Consider the following 17,596-nt stretch of genomic DNA (forward strand, 5'->3'; position numbering starts at 1 on the left):
ACCTGTAGGTTTTACTGTACATGCTCTTAGATCACTGAAATTTCTAGATATAAAAACTAGTACTGTAAAAACTGTACTGTAAAAACTTCATCTGTACTATGGAATAATAATAGTACCTATTTACAAAAATCATTGTCAATATTAGGTGAATATTATAATATATATTCCATTATTATATATTGTTTTAATTTAATTTTGTATTATATTTAGTTATTCAATCATTATATTTGATTATTATATATTATTTTATATTATTTATATAAATATAATATATAATATAGTAATATATTATAGTAATATATTATATATAGTGATGTATAGTAATACATTAAATGTATACAAAAATGTACAATACATAAATGTAAATGTATAGTAATACATTATATACAGTAATACATATATATAACATATGTGTATAATATATATAATATATATATAAAACTAGGGACTAATAAAATATGAAAATATGAAATATTCATAACAAAATATGAAAAAACTAGGGACCAATAAAGTATGAAAAAAGAAACAGGCCAAAATCAAAGAGGATTTGGAGACATACATACTTTTACATGGTTCCATAAAGCCAACGCCACAAATTGGCTAATCCTTGTCTAGATTAGGGATTTTTAAAGAGCAGTAAAGAGATTCAGAAGTAACAAAATATATAATCTTCAGATATTCACTAGTCTTCTGGGGAAGAGGGACTGGACTTGGTCTTGATGTGAATGGAAACCACAGGAGAAAGTGCCCAGTGGTAAAAGCTTGAGAAGCAAGGAATTACCATTATTGTAGGTATTCAAATCTAAACAATGTGGCCACTTGGTGATGCTTTTGAAAGAGGACTTTCAGGCAAACAATGGTTGACCCCTTAGAGGTCTTTCAACTCCTTTTAATTGTTGGATTCTATGCCTCAAAAATAAATGTAGTGGAGCAGAAGGTACTGGTGTGAGAGAAGTAGAATGCAAAAGGCATTAAAATATATAAAGTCCAACTTTGAATATTTTACAAACAAGTATATATAGAGCTCCTGATTACCTGATAGAAAAAAAAGGTCTAAGTTTTATGCATATATATTAATGTTTTTTTCTCTCTAAAAATTTCTAAGCAACTCAAATACAGTTGTAAAATTGTTCCTTTCTATCATAGCACCTAGTCAAGTGATAACAGCATGATAAGAACTTAATATGCAATTGTTGAACATAATTTATGGAATCAATTTAAGGCTCAAATTCCAGTATCAAAATAGAACTCAAGAAAATAATATGCAAAGGCACTTGAAATTTCAGATGCTATAAAATTCTATCTAGTTGTGATAAAATTGGGAGTAACACTTATGATCTCTTTTATGTGATTGGATTATACAAGTGACTGAAGAATGCAGTTTTTAAACTTGTTTTTTTTAATTAAAAAATATTTATTTTTGAGAGAGAGAGAGAGAGCATGTGCGCACACGTGTGCACATAAGTGGGGGAGGAGGCAGAGAAAGAGGGACACAGAATCTGAAGCAGGATCCAGGTTCTGAGCTGTCAACACAGAGCCCAACGTGGGGCTCAAACTCATGAACCTTGAGATCATGACCTTAGCTGAAGTCAGACACTTAACCAACTGAGCCACCCAGGCATGCCAACTTGTGAATGAATTGTTTATTATAACTATTATAAATATTGTGCTTTATAGTCTTCCAATTATCTTACTAGTGTATGTGTATGCAAATATGTGTTTAAGTTTTTCTTGCACATAAATTAGGTCATACTATGGGCATTTTGTTGCACATTGTTTTTCTTATCACTCATTTATTTAGTCATTTATTTAATAAACATTTAATGATGGCTCTCTCCATGTCAAGTTAACACAACAGTGGGAATTAGGACATGAATGAATGAATAGGAAACTACAGGAAAATATGATCAGTGAACTAAAAATATGGACCACACAGAGATGTATGGAAGCATGTAAAAATCTTGCCATTTGTGATTAGAAAAATCTTCTTGGAGGAAGGCATGACTAAGTTGATATTTAAAAAAAGGGAGTTATTGAAGATAAACCAAACAATATACGAGAATAAAAAATTATAACCAATAGAACATGGCATATTAAAGACCTGTGGAAAATGTGCAGAGAGGCTAACAAGTGAGAAGGGACTAGCCCACAAACTGCTTTCTGTTCCTGCTGAGGATTCCCCTGAGGGATATATAAAGCCACTGAAGGCTTTCAGCAGGTATACTATATTATGAAAAGTTTTGCTTTTTAAAAAGTTCAATCTGGTTGCAGTTTGGAGAATGGACTGGAGCCTGACAAAACTGCAATTATGGATACATTTAGGAAGTGGATATAATTTCCAATCAAACATAAAGCTACCATAGATACTTAAATCTAGAAGAAAACAGGATGGAGAGATTTGTGGCAAATTAGGAGACTGGGATATAAGAAAGAAAATAGATAGGTATCACTAAGGGATCTTAATGGATAACAATTGAGGTGGTATAACAGATGGTGTGTAGCAGAATTAGTCTCCCCTTATCTTAATTTATCAGACAGCCAGTGTCACCATAATGCACATCCTTACCTATGGTGGTATTCTAGCTTGTTAGAATCTAGGCTGAGAATGTTGTTAGATCATGTTTTCTTCTTAGATTTTTTTTTTTTTTAAGAAACAAGAGAGACAGAGAGAGAGAGAGAAGAAGGTGGAAAGGTTGAAAGGAGAGATTGTGCATGAAGGGAAAAAATGAAAAAGAAAGTAAAAAAGAGAAAGAATAGAGATCATTAATATAAGGAAGACAATAAAATAGTAATGTTTTCTTTCATACAAACTTGGCTTTTAATCTTGACTTTATCATTTAAAGATATGAAAATTTTTACAAGTTGTTTGATGTCTATACTCAGTTTCTTCATTTGTAAAATGTAATTTCTTAAGGATTTTACTAACTAGTATGATAATACATATAAGGTACTATTTTAAAACAGTGCCTGAAACGTAATGTTCTTTAAAAATGTGTCTCTCTTCCTCTCTCTTTACAGTGTATTGGTTGTCTGTTCTATGCCAGGCACAGTCAGGCATTAAATTATGTATAATCACTAAGAGCATAGGCCAAATGCAGAGTTGTGTATGTGTGTATGTGTGTGTGTGTGTGTGTGTGTGTGTGTGTGTGTGTGTGTGTCTGTGTGTATTTGAAAGCACCAGAGAGCTACCAAATTAGTGAACAGCTGTGGATCTGTGGCTTGTGAGAAGAAGATGCGGGAGTTCAGTTTGGTAATGTGAGCCCTACATTTTGTGTTGCTTTTCCTATTTAGATATTTTGATTTTTGATGAGGCTTCTGGAAGGTTGAAATCTGGCAGAGATTTCAAAAGTCCTAGGGAGTTAGGAAGACAAAAATGGGAGTTCAGAGCTCATGAACGATGAGGAAACATTTTAACACCACAGGCTCTCAGCTGGAATCCCTTAGAGGGACTATGTGCAACTAATTGAGGTGATTCAGAAATAGCTCAGCTCTTAAAAATTCAGAAGCCCTGCTCTGGATAAGCCCTCATTAGCATTAAGTTAATCAACAGCTATCCTAACTGCTTGCCAGAAGTAACAGTAAATCCTCTATGGAAGAAAACATTATTTAGATCTGTGTCTAATCATTTCTTCATAGACCATTTCTGGAGTTCAGCAAAATTTTCAATCATATCGGGACACAACTCCACACAATTTAAAACCAAGAGAAGAAATAGACTGTAAAAACAAACCTACAACAGGCATTTTGGAGCTTTCAAATGCAGTAATTGAACTTAATAACCCAGTTGATGTTTTTAGTAGGAGATTGTACACAGCTGAAGAGAAAATTAGTAAACTCAAAGATATATCAGAAGAAATTCAGCTCTCCCCAGTATCTCACCACTGCATCAGTGCAGTTAGGCATCAGCAAATTAATGAGAGGAGAGAGGAGGCCCCTGCTCTTGGGCACCTGCAGGAACTTACTCCAGCTCCAGACACACTGTAAACACTTTCATCTAATGGAAGATAAGCTGTGAAATCGGATTTCTGAACCATAAGACACTTGTGTAAAAACTGCATTCCATGCCAGGCCTGAAATGTTCCAAAGCTCAGTTCGTATTTTCTTTTAGAAATTATTTTGGCAAGGAGAGAGGGAAGATGGCGGCGTAGGAGGACGCTGGGCTCACCGTGTGTCCTGCTGATCACTTAGATTCCACCTACACCTGCCTAAATAACCCAGAAAACCGCCAGAAGACTAGAAAAATGGAGTCTCTGGAGCGAAGCACCGACGAGAAGCCCACAGAAGAGGGTAGGAAGGGCGGTGAGGCGGTGCGCGCCTTGCGGGAGGGAGCCGGGCAGAGGGGCGGCTCGACGGCCAAGCAGAGCCCCCGAGTCTGGCTGGCAAAAGCAGAGGGGCCTGATGGACTGTTCCGACAGCAAGCGTGACTTAGCGTCTGGGAGGTCATAAGTTAACAGCTCTGCTCGGAAAGCGGGAAGGCTGGAGGACAAAGGGAGGGAGAGCTGCTGAGCCCCCTGAAAACAGAGCTCAGTTTGGTGGGGAACAAAGGCGCTCGCCAGTGCCATCTCCCCCGCCCATCCCCCAGCCAAAATCCCAAAGGGAACCAGTTCCTGCCAGGGAACTTGCTCCGCGCAAACACCCAACTCTGTGCTTCTGCAGAGCCAAACCTCCAGCAGCGGATCTGACTCCCTCCTGCTGCCACAGGGCCCCTCCTGAAGTGGATCACCTAAGGAGAAGCGAGCTAAGCCTGCCCCTCCTGCCCCTGTGCACCTTGCCTACCCACCCCAGCTAATATGCCAGATCCCCAGCATCACAAGCCTGGCAGTGTGCAAGTAGCCCAGATGGGCCATGCCACCCCACAGCGAATCCCGCCCCTAGGAGAGGGGAAGAGAAGGCACACACCAGTCTGACTGTGGCCCCAGCGGTGGGCTGGGGGCAGACATCAGGTCTGACTGCGACTCCGCCCACCAGCTCCAGTTATACACCACAGCACAGGAGAAGTGCCCTGCAGGTCCTCACCACTCCAGGGACTATCCAAAATGACCAAGCCGAAGAATTCCCCTCAGAAGAATCTCCAGGAAATAACAACAGCTAATGAGCTGATCAAAAAGGACTTAAATAATATAACAGAAAGTGAATTTAGAATAATAGTCATAAAATTAATCGCTGGGCTTGAAAACAGTATAGCTGACAGCAGAGAATCTCTTGCTACAGAGATCAAGGGACTAAGGAACAGTCACGAGGAGCTGAAAAGCGCTTTAAACGAAATGCAAAACAAAATGGAAATGACGACAGCTCGGATTGAAGAGGCAGAGGAGAGAATAGGTGAACTAGAAGATAAAGTTATGGAAAAAGAGGAAGCTGAGAAAAAGAGAGATAAAAAAATCCAGGAGTATGAGGGGAAAATTAGAGAACTAAGTGATACACTAAAAAGAAATAATATACACATCATTGGTATCCCAGAGGAGGAAGAGAGAGGGAAAGGTGCTGAAGGGGTACTTGAAGAAATAATAGCTGAGAACTTCCCTGAAGTGGGGAAGGAAAAAGGCATTGAAATCCAAGAGGCACAGAGAACTCCCTTCAGACGTAACTTGAATCGATCTTCTGCACGACATATCATAGTGAAACTGGCAAAATATAAGGGTAAAGAGAAAATTCTGAAAGCAGCAAGGGATAAACGTGCCCTCACATATAAAGGGAGACCTATAAGACTCGTGACTGATCTCTCTTTTGAAATTTGGCAGGCCAGAAAGAATTGGCACGAGATCTTCAGTGTGCTAAACAAAAATTCATAGACTGAGATTCAGAAGGCCTAAAAGCTAGAAACATTTATTTAAAACAAGCAAGAGATATATAAAACATTTAACATATGTAAGGTGGAGCTTTAAAAAAAGAAAATGGGATGGAAAAGTATTTGAAAGATAATGTCAGGGATTTTTCAAAATAAATTATAAACAAGAACTCACAATTTAAAGGGCAGACTTTACAACTAAAACACAATTAAAAAAATATATACCTAGATGCATCACAGCAATGATTAAATTATTTTTTTAAGTTTTTACATTTATTTTTGAGAGAAAGAGAGAGAGGGAGAGACACGGAGAGAGAGGGAGAGAGAGAACAAGTGAGGGAGGGGTAGAGATAGAAAGAGAGAGAGATTCCCAAGCGGGCTACATGCTGTCAGTGCAAAGCCCAATGTGGGGCTTGAATTTACAAGCTGTGAGACCATGACCTGAGCTGAAATCAAGAGTGGGATGTTCAATCAACTGAGCCACCCAGGTGGCCCTAAGTTAACTGATTTCTAAAAGCACCTTAGAAGAGTGTTTGGAAAAATAAACACCCTATTATTGTAGTTATTATTTTTTTACCATTACTATTTTTATTTATAACCATTTTGCCTATGCAAGTAAACTGGATTATCTGGTGAATCAATTTAGGAGAAGCGTGTGATGATGTATCATTCATCTAAGATATTGATATTGAATAGTCTCTTACAATTATATATTGTTATGTGTTGTTCAAAGCTCTTCATGTGTGTTAATGTGTATCTTTTCAAAGTTCTTCAAAGCAAGTTGATACTACTCAACAACAACAAAAGTGACAAGATAATGGAATGATAAAACTGAAAGTGTTTACCATCAACAGAACACAAACAGAACTTCTGAATGATATATTTCAGAAAGAAATAAAAAAAGCAACTTGGATGTAGAAAGAGTAGAGTGCAAAGCAAATAGTAATACTAAGTAAACTTAAGCAAATATTATTTATATAAAATAATTAAAATCACAATGTATAAATTGTCATGCTTTTTAAAAATATAAAGTATAAAAACAAGCAAAACAAAGTCAATAAATAACAAAAAATAAAAAAGAAAAAATGAAACAAGAAATAACAAAGAGAGCAAAACTATGAAAAGCAAGACATACATAAAGCTCAAAGTAAGATAAAGATAAATCTATTCATCATAGCTGTTAATAACTAAATTTGCCAATTACAGTACATAACTGATCATATTTGTTTTTAAAAAAATCCAGCAACATGCTATTTTTAAAAGGCATGTCTAGACATGCCTGGGTAGCTGAGTCAGTTGAGCATCTGAATCTTGATTTTGGCTCAGGTAATGATCTCACAGTTGTGAGATTGAGTCACGGATCGGGCTCCATGCTGAGCTTGGAGCCTGCTTGGGATTCTCCCTTCCTCTCTCTGCCCCTCCCCAACATGCTTGCAGGGTGCATGTGTGCTCTATCTCTCTCAAAATAAATAAATAAACTTAAAAAAGGTATATCTAAAACATAAGAATAAAGAAATATTAAATATTAAGTGATAAAAAGATACATAAACAAATACAAACCAAAGAAAACGAAAGAAAATAGCTTAATTTAGTGGAAAACAAGTATTAAGACTGAAAATGATCATTTGGCCAAACAGGAGGTAAACAGGACATTTGAATTAAAAGGTCAGAACTTCTGAGATACACTGCCTGATTTCAAATCCTGGCAGTACGATTTACAAGCTTTTTGACTTTGAATACATTACTTAGAGCTTGAAAATCCTTTTTTTACTTATTTCTAAAGAATAATGATTGCCTCTGTCTCAAGAGGTTGTTGTAAAGATTCATTGAACTAAATAAAGTGTGCAAAGCACTTAGAACCTTGGCTCTTAGAGAATAGCAAACCCATGTATGTGTTTCTTAAAAGGAATAAGACTGTTAATGAAGTAAATTGTTAGTGTAAACTTTTCACTTTAGGTTACTTTTCAAATTTGTTCTTCATCAGTAATTAGAGTAATATGGAAACTCCAACAGGTTTTTATTTCTTTTTTTAAAAATTTATTTTCTAAAAATTGATATAATGCTTGAATTGCTGAGAACAACTAACTACATAGAAAATAAAAACCTAAATAACCAAGAGTTGACTAGCAGAATGTTGGTATATGAAAGGAAATATTCAAAATTATGATTGAAAAAAGTCATCTTAGAGACATTGAAAAGTATATTACCACCAAAAGGGCAAATTTGGAGTTTGCAGTTCTCCATTCCAGTCTTTGCTGATCATTTGAATAATTAGATGTCCAGATAAGAGAAAATCATTCATAGTTCTTGCTATCCTGATTGTTTTAACATAGAGACATGGCTACCAAGACCAATGATAATTGATCTTCCTCTAAAACAAAATAAAAATGTCAACATTTTTTTGATAGAAATAATCTGAGTAACACTGACCTTCTTTGCTAAAAGAGCTATTTATTTCTTGAAGGAAGGAAAATAATTAGATACTGTCTTTAAAGATGACAAGTTAAATTCACAAACATCTGGTGTTTGGGCAGTCTGCTGGAGCATTTGAAATGGTCTAAAGGACACACGTTTCCTGTTATAGGGAGTTAATATGCCCATAATAAAAATACCGTGTGATTCATTCCTGTTTTTTCTCCTCCATGTTTCTAAAGATGAAGATTTTCAGATGTTTGTGTTAGTCTCAAAATAAGATTTAAATAGCCAGAAAGTCCATTCCTGAGAAGAGTAACATTGTAAAATTAAAGACTCATATTTGTGGCCCAAAGTAAAAAAAATGACAGTAAGTCTTTATTTTCAGTCTCACTTTTGTGTAAGCTCAATAGTGTTAATAAAAAATAAAACAAACAAACAAAAAACCCATTGAAATCACTTGTGGATTACCATTAACTTATCAGAAAACTGCTGAGTTTAGTGACTTTTCTCTTTATTTGGACCAAGTGTGAAAAAAAAAAAAAGGTCAAGAACACTCATTCCTAACAAATACATGACAAATAGCTTATGTTTTTGTTTTTAAGAAACTTACTGAACTGAGTGAAAATTTGTGAATTTTTATGGTAATAGTGTTTTCAGTCCCTCTGGGTTATGGAGATTAAAGAAATAACATGTAACACAGTGATTGTAACCCTAATGTTGTTAAAACTCTGCAAACCAGTGATGTCCACACTTTGGGTAATGTCACAATTTGAGATTTGGATAAAATTGTGACTCTCTCCTCAGAAAAATGCACTTAGACAAATATATCCTAAATGTGGCATACAATTTCAGGAGTTTCTCCAGTCCCTCTATCAATTTGCGGGTCTATAAGAATCCTTGGACCCATGTACCCTCTGTAGAAGAATGTGATGATTTGTCCTTTTGAGAGGAAACAAACTATTGCCTACCATAGTGAGGTATGTAACCAATCTGCCATGGGAATTATTCCTGGTGCTTCTCTACTGTTCTCTTCTTCTGTTTGTGCAAAATGCTATTATTGGTTTTGTATTTTTTAAAAAATAAATGCAGTCCAGGAAAATTTCCTTTCTTAAAAACAAAGGCCCTGGAAGATAGTACTAATGCATATGGATAGTCAAAGTGTAGCTAGATAAGCACCATTATCAAACCAGTAGTCTCCTTTCCAAAACTAACTGTTGGTAATGAGCTTTCTACAGGAACTATAGAACTTTCTTTGAAGTAACTACCTTTTACCTGTGCTTTCCCCTTCCATAGACTACTTCTAAGTATTTAACATGGGCTTTTTTTCTACTTGGAAACTTACCAACAGAACAGGATTATTTGCACTCTTCCCCTAAGATATACAGCAACACCCATGGATGGGTTTGGTAGTGATTACACATAGGTTTTATTGGCTTATCTTGAAATCCCCAAGGTATATTTTGTCTCATGGGGATACAGGTTTGAAAACAAGTAAAAATGAGGGTGGCAGGAGCATGAATGGAGAGCAGTCTGTCTCCAGTAATCTGAGAGTGGGATGTTTCTTGTCTCTGCCCAGTGCTGGATGTTCTTGAGTTCCAGCCTTGAAATACTAATATCAGGCTTCTAGACACTAAAAGTACCCATTTACACTAAAAGTGTCCATTTATACCCCTGCCACAAGGAAACCATCAAGATTTAACCCAGCAGATCAAAACTTTGAGAAATAATAAAATTAGTAGCTCCCCACTTGATTCTTTGCATCAAGCATGGCTTTTTCACAAGTTAACATCTACTACCAGCTCCTGTACATGAGGAAAATGACCTTTTGTCCTGCACATTTCAACAACTGTGCATTGTCAACCCTCAACATTAGAGAAAAAATTCAGAAGAAATGAGTTAAGAAGAAAAAATTTTAAGAACTTTGTTAAACATCTGAAATACCATGATCCTGATATCATTTAAATTTCTGAAAAGATTTAGGACAGTTCATACTTTAGCCTTAGGACTAATCTACTCAGAAACTAAAGTCATTAACAAGTCTCATTTCTTTACAGATTATCTCATATTTGACAAACTGGAACTGAAAAAAGTCGAGTAAAAAACTATAGAAACTCTCTGAAGACCAATGTGATAGCCTCTCAACTCATTTGGATTAAAAGCATATTATGTAATTGCCAGCAGTGCAGACAAATTTATGGATGTGCTTCTTTTTCAAACAGGACTATGTTGTAATGGGGATTAAGAATTATTAGCAGATTCATTTGGATCTTTTTCTTGGATCAGTAAACATAAATACAAATAGGCTCTTAGAAAGTTAAATGTAACAGAGGAAATGCAGACATGCTTGCCGGTAAAATTGTGATATTGAATATAAAATTTAAGATTAGTATTTCTGAGACATTTATCTGAAAAATGAATGTGGGAGGATATTCTTCCATGATTCTTTCATTCCAATAATACGAAATTATTTGTAGGGACACCATTTTACCTTTTCTTGTCCTGTTTTGTTTTTCAAATAACCACAGCCTACTCTACTGATATTGAATACAAAAATCACATACAACTCTAGATTGAATAAAGATAATTCTTTCTGATTTATTACAGGGACTTTATAGTTCACTGCTTTTCTTCCCCTGAACATTAAAGGATGTTAAAAATTGAGGAAAATGTAACCTTACAAAAACTAGTAGCTTCTAAATGTCAGTAAAATGTCTGATGTTATGTTTTATTTCATAGTAAATGAAATTACTTCGTACTGTATCAAACGTGTTTCCAAAGGGAAAGCCAAAATCTACATAAACTATTTTGCCAAAAAATTTTCTGCCATGGTTCTCATTGTTGATATAGAGTTTAAATAAGACCTTAGGTGAAGTGGGAAAGTGCATCTTTACATCCAGCCTTCTTGGCAACGGAAGAAAGTGCTATATTGTTCTTCATACAAACCACCCCCATTAGAGCTCAAGATGTTCTTTTCCTTCTAATCCTCATTTGTACCCCTTAGCCATTTGTTTAGAATTAAATTAACTACAATTTGGAAAATGTGGATGAAAGGTAGTGCATTGAGTAGATATCACATATTTCCTGAATGGTGCCTGTTCAGCCGCTTTCACAGCCATTCACTGTGCTTGAAAGGGTGTAGTATGTGAATTGTTGGACTGTCACTCTGCAGAGAAGTCTGGCAGCCCGTATTGCCATGGAAACAGCAGGAAAACGACAATTAACAAAATGGCTCCGATTTTTTTTCTCTTCCTTTTTCTACTCTTCAGAAATAGAGAGGATATCTCCCCTTTAAAACGCACACACACACACACACTCATACATACACACAAAAAAAGCACATAAGCACTCATGAGAAAAAAAAATATTTGAAATTCTACATACAATTAGATTCCTCCATAGATCAGTGATTTTTTAAATCATATTTCAAAAATAAAATATTTATAAATGTTTTTCTCAACTTATTCCACCCTCCCCTTTTCAGTTTTTATTCTTTTCAGACATTGAAAGAATTCTTTGGAAATATCCTTAGGTAAATGACTGTTAATGAGCAGAATCTGTGATTTTAACCCTGGCACATTCTTTGGAGTTTTAATTAGTCCCTCTTACCATCATTCTTGTGACAGAAACACAATGTAGACCCAAAAGCTTAAACCAAAAGGAGGTTCTATTTAGATTTTTCAACTTTAGTTTAAGTTGAAAATATCAGGAAAAGTGGGTTAGATATGGCCAGTATGACTAGAATTGTGACTGAATAGTTAACAGCAAAATGAGTGAATGTTCGTGCCACTATTAATACTAAAAATGCATTGCAATCCAAACTTTGTCAGACTTTGATATCCTTTAAAAAGGCTATTTGTAAATAAAGGAAATGATTGCACATTGTAAGTATCATAATTAAAGTAACAGGTGAGTGGGAAAACTATTGAGACTATGTGTCAGATATTTGTTAAATGAAATGTTGTGCTTTGCAAATTAGGTGCAAAGAGATACCTAGCAGTATAAGAATGAATGTTTCTTTTGCATACTGTATTTAAAATCTGTTCTTCAAAGCCTTGTGGAAAAATATACTACTATAGGAGGCCTAAGTCCATCAGTGACTTGGGTTTGCTCTGACTTTAGTAGAGATTAAAAAAAGTTTTCTATCAAAATGAAATGGCGTACTTACTATTTTATAAAACATCTTATTGGCATCCCTAAAATTCTAGGCACGCTTTCAGAAATCATTCTTAAAACTTCCCAAACCAAATAAGACTTAGCCAGTTCTGAACTATGTGTTCCTTAACTTTTTACCAACATTCTTTGTCTGTTCTATTTGACAATATTTACTTCTTATTTGTAAAAAGAGCCATTTAAACATAAAATTCCAAGAGAGATTTTCAGGCAAGGATGTAATCTGTTTTCCCAAGTTCTAGAATCTGGGTGAATTTTTTTAAAGACCCTATTAATTTCTGATAAAACTTTTAGATTGTTTTTTATGTGGCTGAACAGATAATTCTGAAGTAACTCTAAAACAGATCTTTAGAAAATAAGAAGGTATTATAGACTTGGACATTCTCATATTTTGAGGAACATTAGTCATTTATACTACAAAAATACTAATGAAAGTATTAGGCAGTATTTGAGGAAAAAATCATGTGAAATTTTGAAAGATGTGTGTGGGTTTTGAATTGAAGTCAAACAAAACTTGGCATTTTTAACAAAAGGAAACCACAGTGTAGTGACTTTCAAATTCTCTATTCCCGTGCAATTCTACTGTTAGCTATATTCAACATATAGTAAATTGTATCATTGAGATGGGAAAAAATCCTTAGAGAAGTATCCATGAGGCATATGGGAAGACAATTATTTTTAATTCATAGTGCAGAATTCTACAGTAAAGAAGTTGAAAACCTGCTGTCCTAAAATGAAAACAAAAGAAATGACTTACCCAGCCATTATTATGACTATATTTCATTAACAAAAACTCATATAGCATCATTTGTGTGCCAGGTAGCTTCAGGATAAATTTTTTGGAATAGCTTGAGAAGGATAGGTATTGTCTCTGCTTTAAATGTCTGGTAGAATTCCTCAGGGAAGCCATCTGGTCCTGGACTCATATTTTTTGGGAGATTTTTGATAATTGATTCAATTTCTTCGCTAGTTATGGGTCTGTTCAAATTTTCTATTTCTTCCCATTTGAATCTTGGAAGTGTATGGGTGCTTAGGAATTTGTCCATTTCTTCCAGGTTGTCCAGTTTGTTGGCATATAATTTGTCATAGCATTCCCTGATAATTGCTTGTATTTCTGAGATATTGGTTGTAATAATTCCATTTTCATTCATGATTTTATCTATTTGGGTCATTTCCCTTTTCTTTTTGAGAAGCCTGGCTAGAGGTTTATCAATTTTGTTTATCTTTTCAAGAAAACAACTGTTGGTTTCATTGATCTGCTCTACTGTTTTTTTGTTTTTTGTTTTTTTTTAGATTCTATATTGTTTATTTCTGCTCTGATCTTTATTATTTCTCTTCTGCTGCTGAGTTTGGGTTGTCTTTGCTGTTCTGCTTCTAGTTCCTTTAGGTGTGCTGTTAGATTTTGTATTTGGGATTTTTCTTGTTTCTGGAGATAGGCCTGGATTGCAATGTATTTTCCTCTCAGGACTGCCTTCGTTGCATCCCAAAACATTTGGATTGTTGTATTTTCATTTTCATTTGTTTCCATATATTTTTTAATTTCTTCTCTAATTGCCTGGTTGACCCATTCATTCTTTAGTAGGGTGTTCTTTAACCTCCATGCTTTTGGAGGTTTTCCAGACTTTTTCTTGTGGTTGATTGCAAGTTTCATAGCATTGTGGTCTGAAAGTGTGCATGGTATGATCTCAATTCTTTTATACTTATGAAGGGCTGTTTTGTGACCCAGTATGTGATCTATCTTGGAGAATGTTCCACGTGCACTTGAGAAGAAAGTATATTTTGTTGCTTTGGGATGCAGAATTCTAAACATATCTGTCAAGTCCATCTGATCCAATGTATCGTTCAGGGCCTTTGTTACTTTATTGATCCTGTGTCTAGATGATCTATCCAATGTTGTAAGTGGATTATTAAAGTCCCCTGCAATTACCACATTCTTATCAATAAGGTTGTTTATGTTTGTGATTATTTGGTGCTCCTGAATTCAGTGCATAGACATTTATAATTGTTAGCTCTTCCTGATGGATAGACCCTGTAATTATGATATAATGCTCTTCTTCATCTCTTGTTATAGCCTTTAATTTAAAGTCTAGTTTGTCTGATATAAGTATGGCTACTGCAGCTTTCTTTGGACTTCCACTAGCATGATAGATAGTTCTCCATCTCCTTACTTTCAATCTGAAGGTGACTTCAGGTCTAAAATGAGTCTCTTCTAGACAGCAAATAGATGGGTCTTGTTTTTTTTTTTTTAATCCATTCTGATACCCTATGTCTTTTGATTGCAGCTTTTAGTCCATTTACATTCAGTGTTATTATTGAAAGATATGGGTTTAGAGTCAATGTGTCATCTGTAGGTTTCATGCTTGTAGTGGCATCTCTGGTACTCAGTGGTCCTTGCAACGTTTCACTCACAGAGTCCCCCTTAGGATCTCTTGTAGGGCTGGTTTAGTGGTGATGAATTCCTTCAGTTTTTGTTTGGGAAAACCTTTATCTCTCCTTCTATTCTGAATGACAGACTTGCTGGATAAAGGATTCTTGGCTACATATTTTTTCTGGTCATCACATTGAAGATTTCCTGCCATTGCTTTCTGGCCTGCTAAGTTTCAGTAGATAGGTCTGATATTACCCTCATGCTTCTACTGTTGTATGTTAACACCCATTTATCCCTAGCTTCTTTCAGAATTCTCTCTTTATCCTTGTATTTTGCCAGTTTCAGTATGATATATCCTGCAGAAGATCGATTCAAGTTATGTGTGAAGGGAGTTCTCTGTGCCTCTTGGATTTCAATGCCTGTTTCCTTCCCCAGATTGGGGAAGTTCTCAGCTATGATTTGTTCAAGTACACCTTCAGCCACTTTCTCTCTTCGTCTTCTGGAATTCCTATGATACAGATATTATTCTGTTTGCATCACTTAGTTCTCTAATTCTCCCCTCTTGTTCCTGTATTTTTTTTTATCTCTCTTTTACTCAGCTTCCTCTTTTTCCATAATTTTATCTCCTAATTCACCTATTCTCCCCTCTGCCTCTTCAATCTGTGCTGTGGCCACCTCCATTTTATTTTGTACCTCATTTATAGAATTTCTTAATTCATCATGACTACTTTTTAGTTCCTTGATCTCTGCAGTAACAGAATCTCTGCTGTCTTCCATGCCCTCTTCAAGCCCAGGTATTAATCTTATGACTATTATTCTAAATTCTTGTTCAGTTATGTTGCTTAAATCAGTTTTGATCAATTCGTTAGCTGTTGATACTTCCTGGAATTGCTTTTGAGGAGAATTCTTCCGTTTTGTCATTTTGGCTAGTTTTCTGTCCCTTATGTGTTTTAAAATCTTGTTGTGTACTCTGAATCTGCAAGCACTGCTTTATTAAAGGGGGGTCATACACTGTCCAGGGCCTGGCTCTTCAGGAGGTGTTTTTTCAGAGATTGTTACTTGTTCTCTGTTGTTGTGACTTTGGTTATTTTATTACCCTACTTGTAGTCATATTTTGGCCCCTCCACCAGTTGTGCTTTGATTTTTTCCTTGGAGTAGTCCTGTAAAGGAAAACAGATAGACAAAGAAGAGGCAAAAACAAGCAAACACACAAACAAATAACACAAACAAATAAGCAAAAACAAAAAAAACTAAAGACTAAAAACAAAAAACCCAAAAACACTGACTACAAGTAAAGAACAGGGTGGAGGCAGTGCTGATGGAAGAGCACGTACAAGGAGAGAAATGTCAGGAGTGGGGGGTGGGGGTAGAAAAAATAAACATTGACTAGGCAGAGAGACTAAAAGGCTTAATCCCGAGAGAGAGAAAGGAATATAAAGAAGGAGGTGGGGAAAACGAAATGAAGATAACGTTACCCAGATAGAGAAACTGTATGGCTTGTTTATTCCAGAGAGAGAAAGGAGTGTAAAGAAGGAGGTATAGAACATGTATCAAGACAATGGATTAAATATGTCTGTTTAGACAATAAATAACCAGAGTAACCAGTTTAGGGGTGGGAAGAGATAAGGAGGAGAAATGGGGGGAGGGAAAATGTATCTATATATCCAGAATTGACCTAGAGTCAATCCAGGCAATGCTGCATTGCTTGTCAGGGGAACTTTCTGCAGGGTCTGTGCTGCTCAGGTGAATAGGCAGTTACCCAGTGCAAAGGGGTGTGGTTTGGTGTAGTCTGGACCCACCTCCACTATGGGCCCTGTGAAGAATCCCTGAGGCCCCACCTTGGTGTTGTGGGGGGTAGAAATGGTGATGCCCCAGTCTCTTCTCCACAGAACCGGGACCTGGTGGACTTGGTTTGAGTTGTCCTCACTGTGCCGCGGGTGCATAGATGGTGTGGTCCTTCTCACTCTGCCAACTCCCCTGACCCTGCACTTGGCTAGGATTCAAAGTCCCATGCGGTCTGGCACTGGGGAAACGCCTTTCAGTGCAGACAATATGTAGTCCCTGCTGGCTTTGTCTGTGCCACTGCACTTCAGGGAGGACTGCCTTCTCCTACTGCTGACAGAGCTACCGCACTCGCTGCGAGCCCCTGGGGTGGCGGATGCAGGCAGGCTTTGTCTTTTCCCACAGCACTCCAGGGAGACTGCTGCCTTTTTCTCCTGCAGACTGCACCCTTTGCCCAGCCACTGAGCCTGGGGATGGCGGACACAGGCAGGTTTTGTACTATTATACAGCCCTCCAGGAAGGGAGCTACTTTTTCCAACTATGGACTGAGCCCCTGACCTACCACCACACCCAGGTGCCTGGCTCCCCTCCTCCCCAGATGCAGGAACAGGGAGCCAGCTACAGTCTGAAGAAAGCCCCACAGTTAGAGATCAGATCCCTCTCAGTATCAGTCCAAGGTCTTTCTCTTGTCCAGATATGGTCCTTCACTTCCCTAGCCACTCTTTCTCTTCCCTTTGTCTCTCTGCAGAAGGGGGTCCCTCCCCTCCATGCCCATGCGGCCCTTTTTTTTTTTTTATCTCCCCCAGTTCACAGTTATCCACCTATCTTTTTTCCAGCTTTCTCATTTTCTTCCTAGTAGATTCAGTCTCTTTTCCTCCCAGGCTCTGGTGTTCAAAGTCCTTTGGCTTCTGCCCTTCTTTGTTTGAGAGACACAGGAAGTATGGATCCCCCTACTTCTCCGCCATGTTGGCCCCCTTCTGTTCATTCCTTAACTTGATGTTCTATTTTTGTGTGTTGAGTTTCATAAGCTTTGTATAGATTTTGGACACTAGCTCTTTATCCAATGAGTCATT

Source organism: Herpailurus yagouaroundi, unplaced genomic scaffold (genome assembly GCF_014898765.1).
Source record: "Herpailurus yagouaroundi ecotype Mexico unplaced genomic scaffold, PumYag 203, whole genome shotgun sequence".
Classification (NCBI taxonomy): domain Eukaryota; kingdom Metazoa; phylum Chordata; class Mammalia; order Carnivora; family Felidae; genus Herpailurus; species Herpailurus yagouaroundi.